The 17,637-nt window shown below is 46.6% G+C and overlaps 1 protein-coding gene across 1 annotated transcript in view; it reads right to left on the bottom strand.

The window, feature by feature from the left end:
- The window catches only part of LOC116844477 (nucleolar protein 4-like), a 107,145-nt gene extending 105,294 nt beyond the window's left edge, over positions 1 to 1,851 (bottom strand). The window contains exon 1 of the mRNA XM_032816017.1: positions 1,499 to 1,851. The gene's annotated coding sequence lies outside the window, so the exon portion shown is untranslated. The remainder of the gene's footprint in view (positions 1 to 1,498) is intronic.
- Positions 1,852 to 17,637: the final 15,786 nt, after the last annotated feature.

Below are 17,637 nucleotides of genomic sequence, written 5' to 3'. Positions count from 1 at the left end.
ACTTTTCGTTACTTTTGTAAAAAAAAAAGTTAAAATCGGCTTATAAAACGAATAGTAAGAGAGACAGTACATAAATTATACATATATAAAGACAAAGTATAAGATATTTAAGCGAGAAGTACACATTCTTGCATAACAACATAAAGCCCATTCTACATTAGTCGCAAATCGCAAAGTCGTAAAGAAATTGACTAATCATAGTCGATTGTTTTTCTTGCGATCGAAGAATAAATTATGATTGATCAATTTCCTTGTGATCTTGCGATTGCGATTAATGTAGAATGGTTTTAGGGGCGCCGCACACGAGTTGACATAACAGTAACGTAAGACGTACCGTAAAAATGGACCAATTACAATCGAGTATTCACAAAAATGGCGACCTTACGGTTCGACGATACTCAAATTGATTGGTCAATTCTTACGATACGTCTTACGTTATGTCAATTGTGTGTGCGGCGCCCCTTAAGCGTGGTCTATAATGAGAACTTAAGCCATAAAATTTAAGCTTAAATCCTAAGCCGTAAGAAGTTGATCAATCACAGTCAATTATAAGAAAAATAATTGACTAGTCAATTTCTTACGGCTTAGAGATTAAAACTTCAATTTTATGACTTAAGTTCTCATTGTAGACCACGCTTTAGAGGCTTTCTACAATAAGCAATAAGTTTTAAGTCGCAATAAAATTGACTAATTACAGTGGATTATTTTTCTAATAGTCGACTATAATTGATCAATTTTATTATGACTTAAGATTTATTGCTTATTGTAGAATGGGCTTTACGGAAAACAGCACATTAATTGTTTATCGTGTGCAAACTTTCGTCGCGTGACAAGCGTTGCCGCGTTCTGTGTACAGAAGTCACTATAGTAAAAAAAAGTAGCGATACAAGTAAAGATGAATTTCGTTACTCGTTATTACAGAAAATGTAACGTCGTTACTTTTTCGTTACTGATACAAAAAAGTAACGGCGTTACCAAATCGTTACCAAAAAAAAGTAACGAAATAGTAACGTCGTTACAAGTAACGCGTTACTTCCCAACCCTGGTATTTACTGTCATTTCCCATGTTAAAGTTTAGACAGGAAACTTCGGAATTGCTTAATAGTCATTTATTTCGATATTCTACTGTTTGATATCAATATTTAATATCAGAAAACAATATATTAATTAACAATATATTAAGTAACTCAACCAAGATACTACTGAGAGAGATTCGTGTAGTTGCGAATTATTTACGATCTTTAATTGAGAATATAATTTATTGCTGTTAGGTATTCATGATCATTTGACTGTTTGGAGATTCTTTGTTATATAAAAGAAGTGACAAATAATCAGAGAGATCCATGAAATTGTAACTGTATATGAACTGATAACTGACTATAAATATCGGCCTTGGAGAAAATATCAAATTTCTACTCGGAATATCTCTTAATTCTTGGTGAATTAGGAGGATCAAGGACATTCGTTAAAGTCGGAAATAAGTAATAATTCGACATACTTGGAAATGTATCGCTGCCAGCGTCCTCTGCGTTCTGGCTTTCCTATAGCATCCCGCACTTGGCTGTTCCGCGATTCCGGGCACTCACTGACACTCACACCACTCACGCACAGCGCGACTCGATCGGAGAAACGCGTGTAAAATAACGCGATGCCGACGGGAAAATCCGATTAAATATTCCAATAGCCGGTGAAATATTTCGATTGCCCGACAAGAAATGTAAACAACTCACCGATACACGTGCGATGCCGCGTCGTAGCATGTGCCTCGCTCATCAGATTAAGGCGTAATGACGTGACGGGCAAGAACGCGACGTATGAGAGTATCAAAACAATTAGTAACCTAGACAAAGTCACTCTCCTCTAGTCGCGAACTATTGTCACCCGCCAATCAACGACGAGCGTATTTAGTGGCTGAGAAGTCACGACGATCAATATTCTCAAAATCTTCTGAATCTATGAGTTAGTCAGTTGATTAAATCATCGAATTATTAAATTATAAGGATAAATTATTGCACGCGCGATATATATCGAAAGTATCTATCGATATATATATATATATATATATATATATATATATATATATATATATATATATATATATATTTTGCACGTAGCACTTAACGATCGCCGTCGATTATGTACGATTATTAATTGATATCGACCAAATCATGTTTTTTAATGCCGGGTCATTGAGTGTCCGATCACGGATGACCATCAGGAATTTATACCAGGACGGAATACAGGACGCAGGATGCAACGGCAACCAGTGAGGAGTCTTATAACTTCTTTCTCGCTTCTTTTAAATATTCAAGATTTGTTCTAACATTGACAGAAAATAATAATAAAAAGACTATGAAAGCAGGAAATTTTTTTTTTATTTTATGTTTAACCACTTTTACCCATTAATCTTTATTAGATGACTTAATATTTGCTTATCGCACATACTGTCTGGAGTTGAGTAAATTACATAATTAACATATTGCTTGATGGAATTAAGAATAAAGATTAAGTACAGGGATAAAAACTATAGAGATGGGAGGAGCGAATACTGAATAATTCTTAAAGAATGTTCAAAGAGCCCGAACAGGAAACGACGATAAGTGACCGTCTCAAATATCAAAGGAGAATAACCTGTATGTTACATACTTCGAAATTCTCTCATCAAGAAACTTCAAGTTTCATGAATGTGAAGGCAAAATTTGGAATTGTTGGATTTTTGCGCACTTCAAATTTTTCCTCGAGTTTCTCCCGTCAACTGACAATCATCGCAGCTATGAAAATTGTACCAAGTGACTATCGCCAATTATTAGTTGACGAGATTACATCCTAGGAAGTAATGAAGTATGCGAGATGTTGTATGAAGAAATTAATAGATCGCGCGTTGCATGCGAGTATCTCAAAGATGGATAAGTTGCCCTGCGCTGAGATATGGAAATTAAATCACGGATTTCTCTTAGAGGGAAGATCGTATTATATAAAATCAGATTTTAATTTTATGTGTGCTAGTATGTTACAGCCGGGCTAAGAGAAAAATCTCGCTCTCGCGTTCTCGCCGCTTCAATTATCGTTAGCGCGCGCGACGTCCGGTAATGTAAGTTACGTTATCATACCTTATTACACGAATGTAGCATAATGCATTACCGTCCGTTAACGTACCGCGCGCTCTGCCTCTCTTCCCCTCCCTCTCTCTTATACACATACATACACACACACACCATCGCATCCTTCGATGCGTAATGCGGAACAAAGTGCGCGAGGTGGAAGGAAGTTATCGTTCGCCAAGGTAAGACGATATTCGGCAGCGAAAAGCACCGTTCGTTCATTAGAAATGCGAGAGAACCGAGTACGTTTAATGTGCGTATCTGTTCCATCGGAGAAGAAACGAAACAATTATCTCTCTTGGAAAGAATTCGAAAGAAATCAGTCTCAGAGGCCGAAAATTGATGGAACGACGATTCCAGATTTCTCTCTCTCTCTCTCTCTCTCTACAAAATAACATATGTTCGTAAGGGGGAGCTTTGTTTTGGTAAAAGGGCCTATAAATAAACATTGTGCAAACAATACGGACGACTATTTTTCTTTTTTTTAGATTCTGACTAGTCAGCCAAAGATAACGATTTGTAACAATAAACCTAGTGGCACAATACCTCTCTGTCCTACTAGTAGACCTGAAACTTCTGCCCGACATTTTCGTTCCACTTGTCTCCAATACAATGTTCCGACTAACGATAATCCAGTCATGAAAAACGGATAGTTTTACTTTCCTTTTTTTCTTTTCATTTTATTACATGGACCAAAGACACTGACAAAAGCTGCGCGCCGTCCCCGCACTGTCGTAAAATGATTTCCACAGAGGGGCAATGGAAAATTTAGCCCTGTGGTCGTGGACGAGGCAGGCTCGCCTTGTACACGTAAAGCTTTCCCACCGCTTTTTGGACGATATCTACCCTATCCACCCTATCACCGGACTATCTTGCTCGTCTTGCGATATCTCGCGAACGGCTGTATCGAAATTACTCATCGTACCCGGATCTACCCCCGAGATTCGTTACGTCCGAGCGGATCTCTCCGGCAGTCGGTTATATTTTATCCTCGTAGCCGCGCGATGAGGGAGGAGGGAAGGTTTCCCCGTTATTTTTCGCGGGGAAAAGTCACGTAAGAGTCGGGAGAATCCTTCGACTTTCAGCAAAAAAGGGTAACGAGAGAGAAAGAGGGAGAGAAAGAGTGGGCGGACGGGAAAAAGGAGTGAAAGGGGGTGAAAGAGGGTGAGCGTTTTGCCCGGGGCCGAGTCTCTCGCTCCTTCAGAGCTCTCACGAGCAGGCAGGGCTACTCCAGTTTCGAGGTTATCCCTAGATAGGGAAAAAATGTCTCGGCCACGGCAGCTGGGTAAAATCGTATCTCCTCTGCCATCCGCACCCTTCCCCTTTCGCCTCCCCCTCCCCTCCCCCTTGGACGAGAAGGGGTCGTCCTCGTTGTCGGAGAGTATTGGCCGCCACGAGCAAAAACCTTGGAGCCGTATGTACGTGAGCACGTGTGCACGTGTGTATAGCGCGCTCTACGGCTCTCGCATGTACGTGTTGCGGGTGAGCAGGCGGAAGGGAGGAAGGGCGGGGGGGAGGGAGAACGAGAAAGAGGGTTGAGGGTTGATAGAGGAGAGAAAGGAGGAGAAAGGTGGAACCGTAGATGGCAGAGAAGAGAGACAGAGAGAAGAGAAGAGGGCCGGAGTGAAAGAGAGACTCGGAGGTAGTCGGTGGGTTGAGAGAGCGTGAGGAAAACGGCGGCCGAGAGCGGCGGGGCCGAAGGGGCAGGGGGATGGGGGAGAGGCAACAGAGGAGAATCGGAGGGAGACGGGAAGCGCTGTGAGACTCGTTCCAGCGCACACAAGCTATCCTATATTACGGAGTCTCACCCTCTATCCTGCCGCACCCTCCCCCTACCCTCCTTCGTCCCCCGAGCCCTCGAGATGAAACCCAACTTCTCTCTGCCGCTACCTCGACTCACACTCCTCGCCACCCTTCAGCCAACCGTCCCCGTCCCCTTCAACCGCCCCCGCTCGCCCACCGTGCGCTTCCCACCGGCCCCTCTTCGCCTCTCTTCGCCATACCCTGTCGGAGAGTAAGGGAGTCCTTTGGGGTTGAATCGAGGGAGCGGCGAGGAGGCGCGGGAGGACGAGGACGAGGAGGAGGTAGAAGGACACGGCCGAGAGAGGAACGTATCCGCGAAGCGTTGTATGTATCGTCGTCGCTGTGTACGTGTGTGTACGCCGCCGCTATATGTACCGATATACCCCCGTGTGCACGTGTCGTACACGCTGTGTGCTTACACGTGGTACGACTGTGGATGTGTGTGTGTGTGTGTGTGTGTGTGTGTGTGTGTGTGTGTGTGTGTGTGTGTGTGTGTGTGTGTGTGTGTGTGTGTGTGTGTGTGTGTGTGTGTGTGTGTGTGTGTGTGTGTGTGTGTGTGTGTGTGTGCGCGCGCGCGCGCGCGACCGTGCGCTCGCGCGAACATGTGTGGATGTGTGTGTGTGGAGAGGTGAGCGCCGCCGCTGGGCGATATTAATTTCTCTGCGAGGGCTTTCGTCCACCTCTACCTTCCCGCATCGCTCGCGACTATGTGGAGCGTCCCCCGCGAGCCACCCACTCATCCACCCATCCACCGCCCACGCGCCCTCGCGAGAGAACACTCCGAGTTGTGACTTTCGGCGGTCATTTCAAACCGCCCTTTCTACCCACCTTTACTCATCCCACGCTCCTCTCTCGTCCGTGCCTCGTCCTGGATGTACACCTTGCGCCCTTTGCGAGGATCTGTCTCTGATACCTAAGCGAACTGGTCGCTGTGGTATTCCGGGGACTGTTAACAGAGGCCAGCGAAATCGGTCGATTTTACCTTCCTTCTATCTCACTATGAATGTGAATCCGACGACCGGGTTTCGCGATCAAAAATCTACCGCACTACGCGACGAATTCCTTCGTATTAATATCAGACCACCAATGAAATGTGTAATGAAGGAATTTTACATGAATATACCTGCGCGTACGTGTGTGTATGTATGTATGTGTGTGTGTCTGTGTGGGTATACTGATATTTCTTATCACATTATTTTTCAATAACAGATGATTTGGTCAAGTTGGAGTGGAAACATTTCCTTGGCCCAATCGTCAATAATTTTCGCGAGCTACAGGTCAGACAACCAAATGGATATAGAAATGATGTTCAGCTAACTTCAGATTGGAGTTTGCTCAATAAAAGTTTAATTTAAAACAGTGACAAATATACACAATGGTAAACAATTTTGAAAACAATTGCGAAAATCGATTACCTATCTCGACATTTTCACAGAGGGATGTCGTCTCCAAGTCGCCCGAAGGGTATGCTATTACGAGTAAAAAGTGGGACGCCTGTTAAAGTGCGTCGGACGTACACGGGATTAGGCGCATTAGAAGTACCTTGCAAAGATCGCCGAGAGCATCAGCACGAGCAACACGTTAGCCGAGGGTCCATAAAACGTCAATCGGAATTCAACAACAGCACTCGAGGGTTAATCATATTTCACCCTTTCGCGTTTGGGATCGCGCGATCTCCCCGGATATCGGGTAACACCACCACAAAGGGTTGCGTAAAGTTGCGATCGGCGAGATACTGCTTTGGCGGCAGCAACGACAGCGGCAGCGGCGGTGCAGGGATAGCCGACGCGCTGGCTTTTATTTCATAGATCGCTTGTTACGGCCCGCGGCATTCGCGCAAATTTAATTAAACAAACGGAGTTACGCGCTTACGGCTACATTTTGCAACCAGAAACCCACCGCCGGGAATCGTATCCTCACCTCGGCAACCGGAGGCTAACTATAGGATGAGGTCAATCTTGCGATGCGGCCCCGAAATAGAACCGGATCGATGGAAACGGATTTGAATATGAACAGTGTTCGCGCGAATCGCTATGAAAGTGGGATGTTGACGTTGTGCATGTCGCGTGATTAATTAGTCAAACTCGGTGAGCTTCTGAATGGTGCGATATCGATGAAGGAACGTGATTTTTCCGACGATTTCCCGTTCTGTCGTTGTTGCAAACGCGATTCCTCGTGCTTCGCGAATGGTATTCTGATTATGGTAATATCGAACCCGCGATACGCCGCAGCATGCGCAAAACACGTCCGAAGTATCTTTATGTTCATCGATGTGACAATTGGCGTGAAATGCACTCGTTTCTCGCATATTCACAAATCGAAAATCCCGTTCGAGCGACGATTAAATGCGAACACACACATATATACATATGCACACATACACACCACTATTCTTCTCTCATCCTTCTCTTTCTATGATAAACGGGATAGCAAAGGAATCGTATGAAATAGTTAACAGCGCGCGCATCAGCACGCGTGGCGTCGTGGAAAATCTGTGACACGTTCGCGTATCTATTACTTTGATCGTTCTGTCGCGGTGGCGTTCCAGTAAATATAACTTTTGACGCGAAACCGGATATTTGTTTCGCCCTCCACTTAAGTGATATATTCATCGCGGTGCGTCCGGCGAATCGCGGCGACGTGAAAAATACCCCCGAAAACGGATCGACCGGATTTAGACCCTTTATATATGCCGCGAGCGCGCGCGCGGCTTTAAAGTTGCACGCCGCACTTAACGTAAATCAATCCGCCGTCAATCTAGCGCGCGAATCCGCGGTAGCGCGCGGAGGAAATTAAATTATTCTCCTATTTAATATGACCGAATGCACATTCGTCGCTCCGACGCGAATAACGATTTTCGTCCAGGAGGAGACGACCGGGGAAGAGAAAAAAACAACCTCGTCGTCGTCGTCCACGTCGTCCTCGTTCCCGTTCTCGTCGTCGCGAACCGGCGCGACGGATCCGTCGCGAAATTAAATTATAGCCGACAGATGAAGGAGATCACGCGGGGAGGGAGCAGTGATCGCGCGCGAGGACGGCGACTCGCCTAATCGCCTCCTGAGAAGTCGAATGTTCGAAGAGTGGAATGCGCGACGGAGAGGAGGCACACGGCATGCCGTGCTTGCTTAGTATGGACCGTCGGCGGTGACGCCGGTATCGGGAGATCCTTTGTGATCTCGTTGAGGACGATCACGTGGACCAATCCCCGCGTTTCCCCGCGAGTACCCGGGATCGTCGAGTCTAAAACTGACGGTATAGCGCCCCGTAGCCACCCTCATCGCGCGCATAAATCACAATAGAGGCGGAAAGTGGCGTGGAGAACTTCTCAAGCAGGGATATGTTCTCGGTGTAGTCCTTCGTTCCCCCTTCGACCCTGCGCCCCTTCTCTTCGTTCTTCGCGTTCCATGATTCTTGCCAGTACTCCCGCCTCTTCGGCTTCTTCTTCCCTTAACCCCCTTCCTCTCCCTGCCCTTCTCATCATCATCCTCCTTCTCCTCCACTTCGCTCACCTCCTCGCCGCCACGTCTTTCCCGGCCCAGCCAGTCATCCTTTTTACACGACCCGCACACGGCTCCCTCGCCAAGTCCTGGCGAAACAGTGACACCGAGCTGGAACTGTCACTTGATTTATCATAGCGTTTTATACCACGCATCCAGTGTAGAATTGCGCGCGCACGCTCAATGAAGGCTTGCGAAATGACGCCGGCGATCCCGACGCGAGAGGAGGACGGTGGAGAATATCGTATAATTAGGAGGTGATCTCGAAGGACCACGAGGACAGTCAAAGATGTGTAAGGCGCGAGACAGAGAGAGAAAGAGCTCTCCGCAAAGCGCGGAGACTTTGCGTTTACACGTGAGGAAAATGGAAAATTTTTACGGGAACCCTTCGCGGAAAATTTTCTATCTCCCGTAGAGATAAGCCGCTGTACGTTAACGGATTTAATACAATGCAATATACGTGTTTGCGATATATACGCACATGTACACATACATACATGCACGCATACGTACATATATAGCACGAGTGCACCTGTGTGCATGCGCATGTACGTTTGTTCTATATAGCTCACGGGTTATGTAGACTCTAAGCGGTGCACGTGTGTACGCACGTAGGTCGGGCCGGCAGATCGACACACACATCCCACATCTACCCACACACACAGACATATGTATATATAAGGACATAGGAGCGGCGGAGGCGCGCGGAGGGACAAATATAGGGGTGGAAAGACCGAACGTCGTCCTTTATACCTTAGGTGGTCCCCGTAGATCCTAGCTGAGTCCTCCTTTCGTATCTTTACTCCCATTTCATCTCCTGCCACCCCACCGGCTCCCCAACCGCCCTTATTCTCTCCACTAGCCTTTGCCGCGCTCTCCTCGGATCGAGTCTCTTAGGTTGGGTTCCTGTCCGCCTCCTCCCGTCCCGTCCCGCTCCCCGTGCCGTCCCTCCTTATCCCTTTTCTCCCTGACCACCCCTCCGAATCGCCCGAGGCAAAAAACCTTCTAGCCTTCACGGTAGGGGTGGAAGCGACGACGAAGGGGAGTGCCACCGTCGGCGGATGAAGGTAGACAAGTTATCTTTCGTGAGAGAAAGAGAGTTTGGCCATGATTTTTGCCGCCGCTCGCGGCGAAATCAATAAAACTTTATGACGTCTTCATGAAGCTCACGATTCGATTAGCCGAAACCTAAAGTGACAACGCGCCACGGGAGATGGGATTACAATTGCGCGCGCGCGTAAAGTGTGAGACGTTCTTCAACGCCGCGCTAAAAGTGGCATGCCAAGGAAATCCGCGCGACAAGAACAGTATGTCCTAAGAATATTCTCGCTGCTATAAATGGATATTCTGCGTGCTAAAACAGAGGTATAATTTATAGGAGATGTATGCGCAGCGGCGAGAATATCTAATCCGATATAATAAAATAGAATGGTGGTTCTCCCTCTCTCACTCCTCTCTCTCTCTCTCCCCCCTCCCCCGTATCTAACGTCGGCCTAAGAAATAGAGTAAAATTTTTGCATATTGAATTTCCCCCCGTTGAATCCGCATTCTCATTCGCGGATGAGATCCCTTTAGTCCACCACGATCTTTGGCTAGAATATTGTTTGGTATCCTGGAAATTTCGAAGAACCCGGACATCATTTCGGGGAGGGATGGAAGAGGGTGGTCAAGCTGACCACCGAAAGAATGCAAAAAGGGAATATCTGCGATTGAAAACGCAAGAACGAGGGTTGATACGGAAAGATACTTTTGAACTCCTGACCAATGATCCGCGGAACTTTGCAGTAAGCCGCGTCTCAATCACGATGGCAAACTCATTTCTCGCGTATCCGCTTCTTATTCTTATTGTGAAAGTACATTCTTTCATCACTTATCTAAGGAAAGCGTTTTCCTTTTCTTCTTATAATTCTATTCATAATAATTTAACTTTGAATAATGATTGAGTATATAGAAATATAAAGACTCTGACGATATATAATAAATAAATATAAGAGGTCACTAAGAGGCAAATGAAAGTCAAAAAACGCCGATGTAATAACGAAAAAAAATTTTTTTACAATTGCAACCAAAATTACAATAAAAATCAAGCAAACATTTCGGACCCTTTCCGAGCTATCCTCAGCGTATAATACAAAATTAATAATATTTCGTAAATCCCATTCTCTTAAAGTGAATCAGTGAATAGTCACTGATATCAGTTATAAGTATAGTACTGAGCTATAACTTATAACTGCAAATTAGTGTATATTCACTGCTTTCAATGATTTGACTGATTCTTTTTAAGAGAGCATGAAACGTGAACGGTGACTGTAGCTAACCAATCAGATTCTTCTACGAGCAACGATATTTAACGATGCCCAGATTAATTGGTCTATAGATTGATATTCAACGTTCCCTAAAACCTATAACGGTTATACATGGAACAATACAATCTGCTAATAAGATACAAAAGCAAGTATATCATTGACATTACTCCAAGCACATTGAACACCGAGTCACATCCATAGAGATCTTCCCTGGTCGATGGGTAACGAAGATATGTATAAGAAACAACACCAATATAAATATATATAAACAAGCATTGACATTAAGAGAAGACATTAAAATTTCAACGATCTAAATCCGAAAGAATTTGTCTATTATGTTATAATAAGTATTATCTCTATGGACGTGACTCGGTGTTCGATGTGCTTGGATTGATGTCATCGGTATGCTTGCTTTTGTATCTTATTAGCCGATTGTATTGTTCCATGTATAACCGTTTTTAACAGATCTGTGGATTAATACTCAACGTTCCCAAAAACCTGTATAACAGGTTTTTGGGAACGTTGAATATCAATCCATAGACATTAATCTGGGCATCGTTAAACATCGTTGCTCATAGAAGAATCTGATTGGTTAGCTACAGTCACCGTTCACGTTTCATGGGATTTGCGAAATATTATTAATTTTGTATTATGCACTGAGGATGGCCTGAAAAGAATGTAAAACGTTCGCTTGATTTTTATTGTAATGTAATTTATTGTAATTTATTGTAATTTTGGTTACAATTGTATAATTTATTGTAATTTTGATTATAATTGTACAATTTATTATAATTTTGGTTACAATTGTAAAAAATTTTTTTGCTATACGTCGGCGTTTTTGACTCTTATTTGCTTTTTAGTGACCTCTTATATTTAACGGTTGAATAGATTTAAACATTTCATGTTCAGTAATTTCTAAAAATTTTAATAATAGCTAAAATTTTGCGTAACTCTCGCATATTTGTACATTTGTGTGACCAAATTCAATTATTATCCATTGACAATAGAGAAGAAAAAAACCGAAAGAAGTGATAGATGAACGAAGATGAAGGAAGCAAACATTACATGAATATTGGCAGTGCGAATTCTTCATGAACGTATAATTCGCGGGTATATTAATGTGTATATGTTGTACATTATTCGAGCGAAAAAAAGAACCTATATGTACATATATGGGTTTGATATATTTAATTTATCCGACGGAAAAAGTGTGCGCACGTTTTATCTGGAATTTTATTCGAGCGGATTGTGCAGACGGGCGTTACACGCGGCATTCCAGGCGATTTCCCCCGGCGTGGAAAATATTTGACAACCGTGTGACATGCGATCGCTCATTGATGATTTGTCCTTATGATTAATTTTGTAAATGTACGGGCCGGGCGATAAAATCGATTCCGCGCACGCGGATGCGACGCGACGTGAAGTGAAGTGAAGCGAACACGTATCGTCGCGCGATTTTATTTCGACGGATCTCTCGTACATAGGAGAGAAGATCATCTGTCGCTTTTGGGACGCGCGTGGTCCGCCGAAATCTACCGGGTTCCTACACATATGTATGTATATGTGTGTATGTATATATATATGTGTGTGTGTGTGTGTATATGTATATATATATATATATGACTAATTTCCAGAATGTAAGAAGCAAGGACAATGGGATCAACCAAGTACAATGCTAGATGACCGAGCGCGGTGGTTTCTTCGAGGTAACACGTTGGGATTAAACGTTTCCTTTGTTCGTTCGAGCCCGAGTCGCCCGTCCGGTCGGTCTTATACCCCTTTGTCCTCTAGTGTCTTTTTGCAAGGTGCCTCTCCTTCCAACCTGACCGTCCTTCTCCTTCGCTCCACCACTCTTCCCGTCGCCGTCTCTTTTTGTCCCGATCTCTTTCTCCTTCTACCCTTCCCTCCCCTTCTCTCCCCATTTCTCTCTCTTTTCCTCTTTCCCTTCTATTTTCCTCCTTGCCTTGTGCTTCCATAGCAGACCTTTAGGTAATGCCATCGTGGCTGCCACCCTGGACACCACCAAGTCCCCCACAATTCCGATCTCTACCCTTCGTAGACCGAAACTCGCATCCCGGCTTCCATCCAACCAACGTACCCCCCCTCCCCCGGCTCGTCTCTGCCGCTCTTTGTCCCTCTCTCCCCAGCGTTCTCCGTACCCTGTTACTATCAACCTCCTTCTACCAGCGAGAACGGTGGAACAACGTCAGGGCGCTGCGGAGGGGCGCTTGGGCGGAAGGGTAAGTTTCTTGTTAGGGTCCAGACTCACTGGCGACTCCTAAGTTGCTGTAGGCATGTGCTTCGTGAAGCGGAAGGGGAACGAGCGGACAGGGGAGAGGCGCCGCGATGTGGGAGAGAGGGAGGGAACGGTGCAGAGAGAGAGAGAGAGAGAGAGAGAGAGAGAGAGAGAGGGCAAATGGAGTTGCCGGGGCGGCGGAGGGGACGGATGGACGGAGAGGTAGCGAAGGGTGCAAACAACTGTGGCTGGACAAACAAACCGATGGACCCGAAACCTCGTCGTGATTCGGATTGTTTGAAGATTAAATCAGCCTCGAACTACGACCGAGTTCGGCCACTCGAGCCGCTATGGACACCCGGGTGTGGTACGGGGCGATGAGCCCAGGGAGCAGAAACTCGAAGGAAAGGTTGCCGGTCGGTTGAGAATTCGTCTGATTCGCCGTGAAACTGTCGATCGCTTTTAATGTCTGATCTGGCCATCTGACGGAATCGGGATGAGCGAGTTGATAAATGATCCTCCCTCGACGGAGGCGGGGCGCATAACATTGTAGGAACGATTAGCCGACGCGTCGATAAAACGCAATACATCACGTCTCGTCGCGTAATAATCGGCCGGTTAAAAAAAAAAAAACATCCGTTATCATCGGCGCCGGTGAGACGGGAAAACTATCCATTCAACGCGAAGTGCCCGCTGACGGAAGCGATACAAGAGCAGAGAGATCTCTAGGGTCTCTCGCGGCTGTAAGATTTTTCATATATCTCCTTCGACCAAGGATCTCTCTCCTCTACACCTGGAGCAATCATAAGCCGCGTCGAACGCACTGCCTCGTAAAAACGCGGAATGAACTTAACTCGTAACCCGCGTGTCACTCCCGTAAACCTGTGGAACTCGTAAAAGTGCACAAATTCGCCCCGATCCATAAATAATAATCTCCACTATCGACGATTATTTCTCGCGTCCACGTGCAAGCTCGTACACGGTCGGTCACAGCGATACGCGAATCCGTAATAGAGGAGGTGGACGAAAAAATCGATCGCGTTCTTCGCTGCGAACCCTGAACTCGGCCAGCAGTCGCATAACCGCGGATCGAAGGCCCGTTCGATCGCTCGCTCGGTCGGTCGTTCGTTCGTTCGCTCGTTCGTTCATTCGTTCGTTCGTTCGTTCGTTCGTTCGTTCGTTCGTTCGTTTATTCGCGCGGCCTAGACTCCGACACAGCGCGAGCGAGGTGAATGTTCTTCGCTCGCCGGCGGACCGCGGCGTACGTATACGGCCGGACATTATTTAATAATGCATTACTACGTACATTAACGCGATACAGCGGCCATACGTGGCGGTGCCTAGATACATCCTCGTGCATCCACGAGCGTACTATCGCGTGTGTGTTGCGCTTTCATGAGTGTGTGTGTATCTGTATGTATGTATGTGTGTGTGCATATGAGGGAGTGCGTTGCGATGTGTGCGTGCGTGTGCAATAACACACGCGCATACATGTGCGCACGTTTTCTATCCTTGCACACCTTTCAACGTGGTGACGCGCGAAAGAGGGGTAGCTATGGGGAACCAACCCCTTCCTCTATCTCTTCTTTCTCTCTCTCTCTCTCTTTCTCTCTGCCTCCATCCCTTTTGCCTCGTCTCTTTCTGCCTTGTCGTTCTGTCTCTCTTCCACGTTGGCTCTTCTGTCGTGTGGTGTGCCGCTTTGCGCGCACACGTAGCACATACGCGCGCACACACAAACGCGCGCCCTCGCACACCCACATAATCGTGCCGGACACACGCATGCGGTACGCGTTTCTAGTGGGCTGTATATTTCAGGACTGCGGGCATAGTTACAGTGCACCGTGCAATATGCACGCCGTGGAGGGTGCGGACTGTAGCGCTCGAAGCTTCCGAGTGCAACGTGCTAGGGTGCAGAGAGAGGGTGGCGCACACACAGAGGGAGAGAGAGAGAAGGGGGGAGGGAGCGAGGGAGAAAGGGTGAATGGGGGGGGAGATGGCCGCATGGGGGACGGAGGGTGGGTTTAGAGTGAGGTGCAGTGGACAGCGTGGTGGACTAACTGGGGCTCGTGTTACGGGGCCGCACATCGGCGAACTTAGCGTACCTATATGCCTGCCAGGGAGAAACACAGCGTGCAAGGGCGGCAGAGAGAAAGGGACGAGGTGCGCCAACGAAGTGAGCGAGATAGGGCGAGGCCGTAAGAGAAAGAGAGAGAGAGAGAGAGGGAGGTCGCACGGGGGAGAGGAACGGGAACAAAGAGAGGAGGAGTACACTCTAACCAAAATGTTAATTATTTAACTAGCAGGTAGCTCGGCTAACGAGTCGAGTATACGGACCGGGCGAGTGGTGCGTCCGCACGGATCGCACACGTGACTCGAGAACGGCGACGGGGCTTTGGTCACGTCCAATTATCGGTACTGAAAAAGTCGGTCTAAAAGAAAAAAGAAAGAGCAGCTACGAAACATTTGAGAATGATATTTTCGCTCTTAGGTAGCAGGAAGCACCCCATCTGGCGCGTGGTTCGAATCTCCTCCGGGAAGACGTCCTGTCATCTCTTTCCGAGGTACTCTTCGAGGTTCTCACACACATTGCAGAAGCGACCGGAGAAAAAACTTTCGTCAGTGCCGTTACAATGAATTTCGATTGATAAAAATAATTCGTTCTCGTTTACCCGTACACGATTGTCACGCCGATAAATCGAAAAAGAAGGAGAAAAAAGTAAACGAACTTTATTCGGCTTTTATACTTTTCGAAAATAGGATACAGTCGAATTGTCGTTTTTGTGTACTATAAGCAAAAAAAAAAAACAGAACATACACAGAGGGGAGAAACAGTTCGACGCTGACTTTCTAATTCACGGGGGATCGATGCGAGGTCGGCGATGCGATTATTTACCGGCGCGTTAACGGGCGGTAAGCCGCACGACCGGTATTTCAATCGCGGTCTTTGTCATAAAAAAATCACGCGATAACATGTATATCAACTCACGATGCTGTGGATAAATAATATGATAACATGATTGTCTCGTTCAACGATGCCGCCCCGTGGCGCTCTTCAGCCTGCCAACCCTCTTCCCATCCCGTTCTTGCTTGACTGCCGCGTCCGCTTGTAAAGCGTTACTGAAGCCTAGAGAGAGAGAGAGAGAGAGAGAGGGGGAGAAAGAGAAAGAGAGAGAGAAACCGACAGAGAGAGAGAGAGAGAGAGAGAGAGAGAGAGAGAGAGAGAGAGAGAAAGGGAGAGAAAGAGAGAAAAAGCGACAGAAAATGAGAGAGATAGAGAGAGGATGCAAGAAAAAGAGGGAAGTAGAGTTTGGAGGGGGAGGATAGGCTAACTCCCTTGAGCGAAAATGGGGTAAATCGAGATGAGGGCCTGAAAATTAGTGCGTGGACGATTTTATTAGAGCCTCGACGTGTAATGAAGATTTTATGAGCGCCGCTCAATTATTGGTTATTTAACATCTCCGCGTTCGCGAAGGCAGGTGGGGATGAAGAGAGAGAATGAGGATGGCTGGGGTGAGTCGACGCCCATCCCCGTGCTCCGAGTCATAATTGTTTTGCGCTATCGAAAGAGGACCCGAGCCCGCGCCGCGCCGATAGGATCTCTACCTTTCTCTGTCTCCTCTCACTCTCTCTCTCTCACCCTCGAATACTGCCGAATACCTAATTACCGCGAGGCGTGCGGCCGCCATTCATCAGATAGCACCAATCGGTCCTTATGGAAATTACAGAGGAGACCCGAAACAGACACACCGCGGTTCCGACCGATTCTTCGTTCCCACCCCAATTCCAGAACCCTCCGTATTACTGACCCGTTTATGCAGGGAAAGAGAGGAAGTGGGGAAAGATAGAATGTGTATGTGTAGGAATTAGAAATTCATTTCAGTCCGCAAGAACGTTCATAGAACGGACGAGCCACTAAAAATTCAACGACGGACCCTCATTTAAAGGATAATGGGAATTAGAAGTATTATATGCCACGTAGCGCGGACGTACACGCTGACGCCGCGCAAATTCCATTAAAGGAATTTAATAAATAGGTCAAAATGGTCCCTCGCACGTCGAAGGGTGAAAACGGCGACATAATTGTAAAGAGCTTAAACGAAGCAGATAGAGGCACCAAGTCCTAAACCTAAATCATTAGCGATATACACTAGCGCGCCGGAAACGTGCTTGAAAGTCTCGGAAATGACGTGGCGCGTAGCAGACGTTGAAAAGTGTTCTCGAAAGTTCTGTTCTGTTTTGGAAAGAAGCGAAAAACCATCCAATTTACTATTCTCCACGTGTGAAACGCTGTCTCTCAGAGAGAGAAGAGTTGCTATATCATCTCCTGTGAGGCCCTTCGAGGGTGTCTCAGAACCTCGACGTTTATACCGTACGGAAAGTTCTCGCCGGAAGTTGCGGATTCTTAAAGGGCCAACGGCAGTCGAGTATCGACTGTAGCCGCGTAGCCGAGTTCTCGACGCTGTCGACCACACTCTTCGGCTATCCGGCCTCATCGCGCCAGTCGATGTCCTTGAAGGTACCTTGGCGGAAGTTGACTCGCGGTAAGCGAAAGAGAGGGAAAGAGAAAGAGAGAGAGACGACAAGTCCGTGATACCACCGTCAGGTTGGGAGCGGCCATTTCGCCTCTTTCTCTCCTCTCTCTCTCTCTCTCTCTCCTCTCTCTCTCTCTCTCTCTCTCTCTCTCTCTCTCTCTC

Source organism: Odontomachus brunneus, unplaced genomic scaffold (assembly GCF_010583005.1).
Source record: "Odontomachus brunneus isolate Ranch 3 - 2012 unplaced genomic scaffold, Obru_v1 Obru_scaffold_041, whole genome shotgun sequence".
NCBI lineage: Eukaryota > Metazoa > Arthropoda > Insecta > Hymenoptera > Formicidae > Odontomachus > Odontomachus brunneus.
This window is presented reverse-complemented; position numbering and strand designations above follow the sequence as displayed.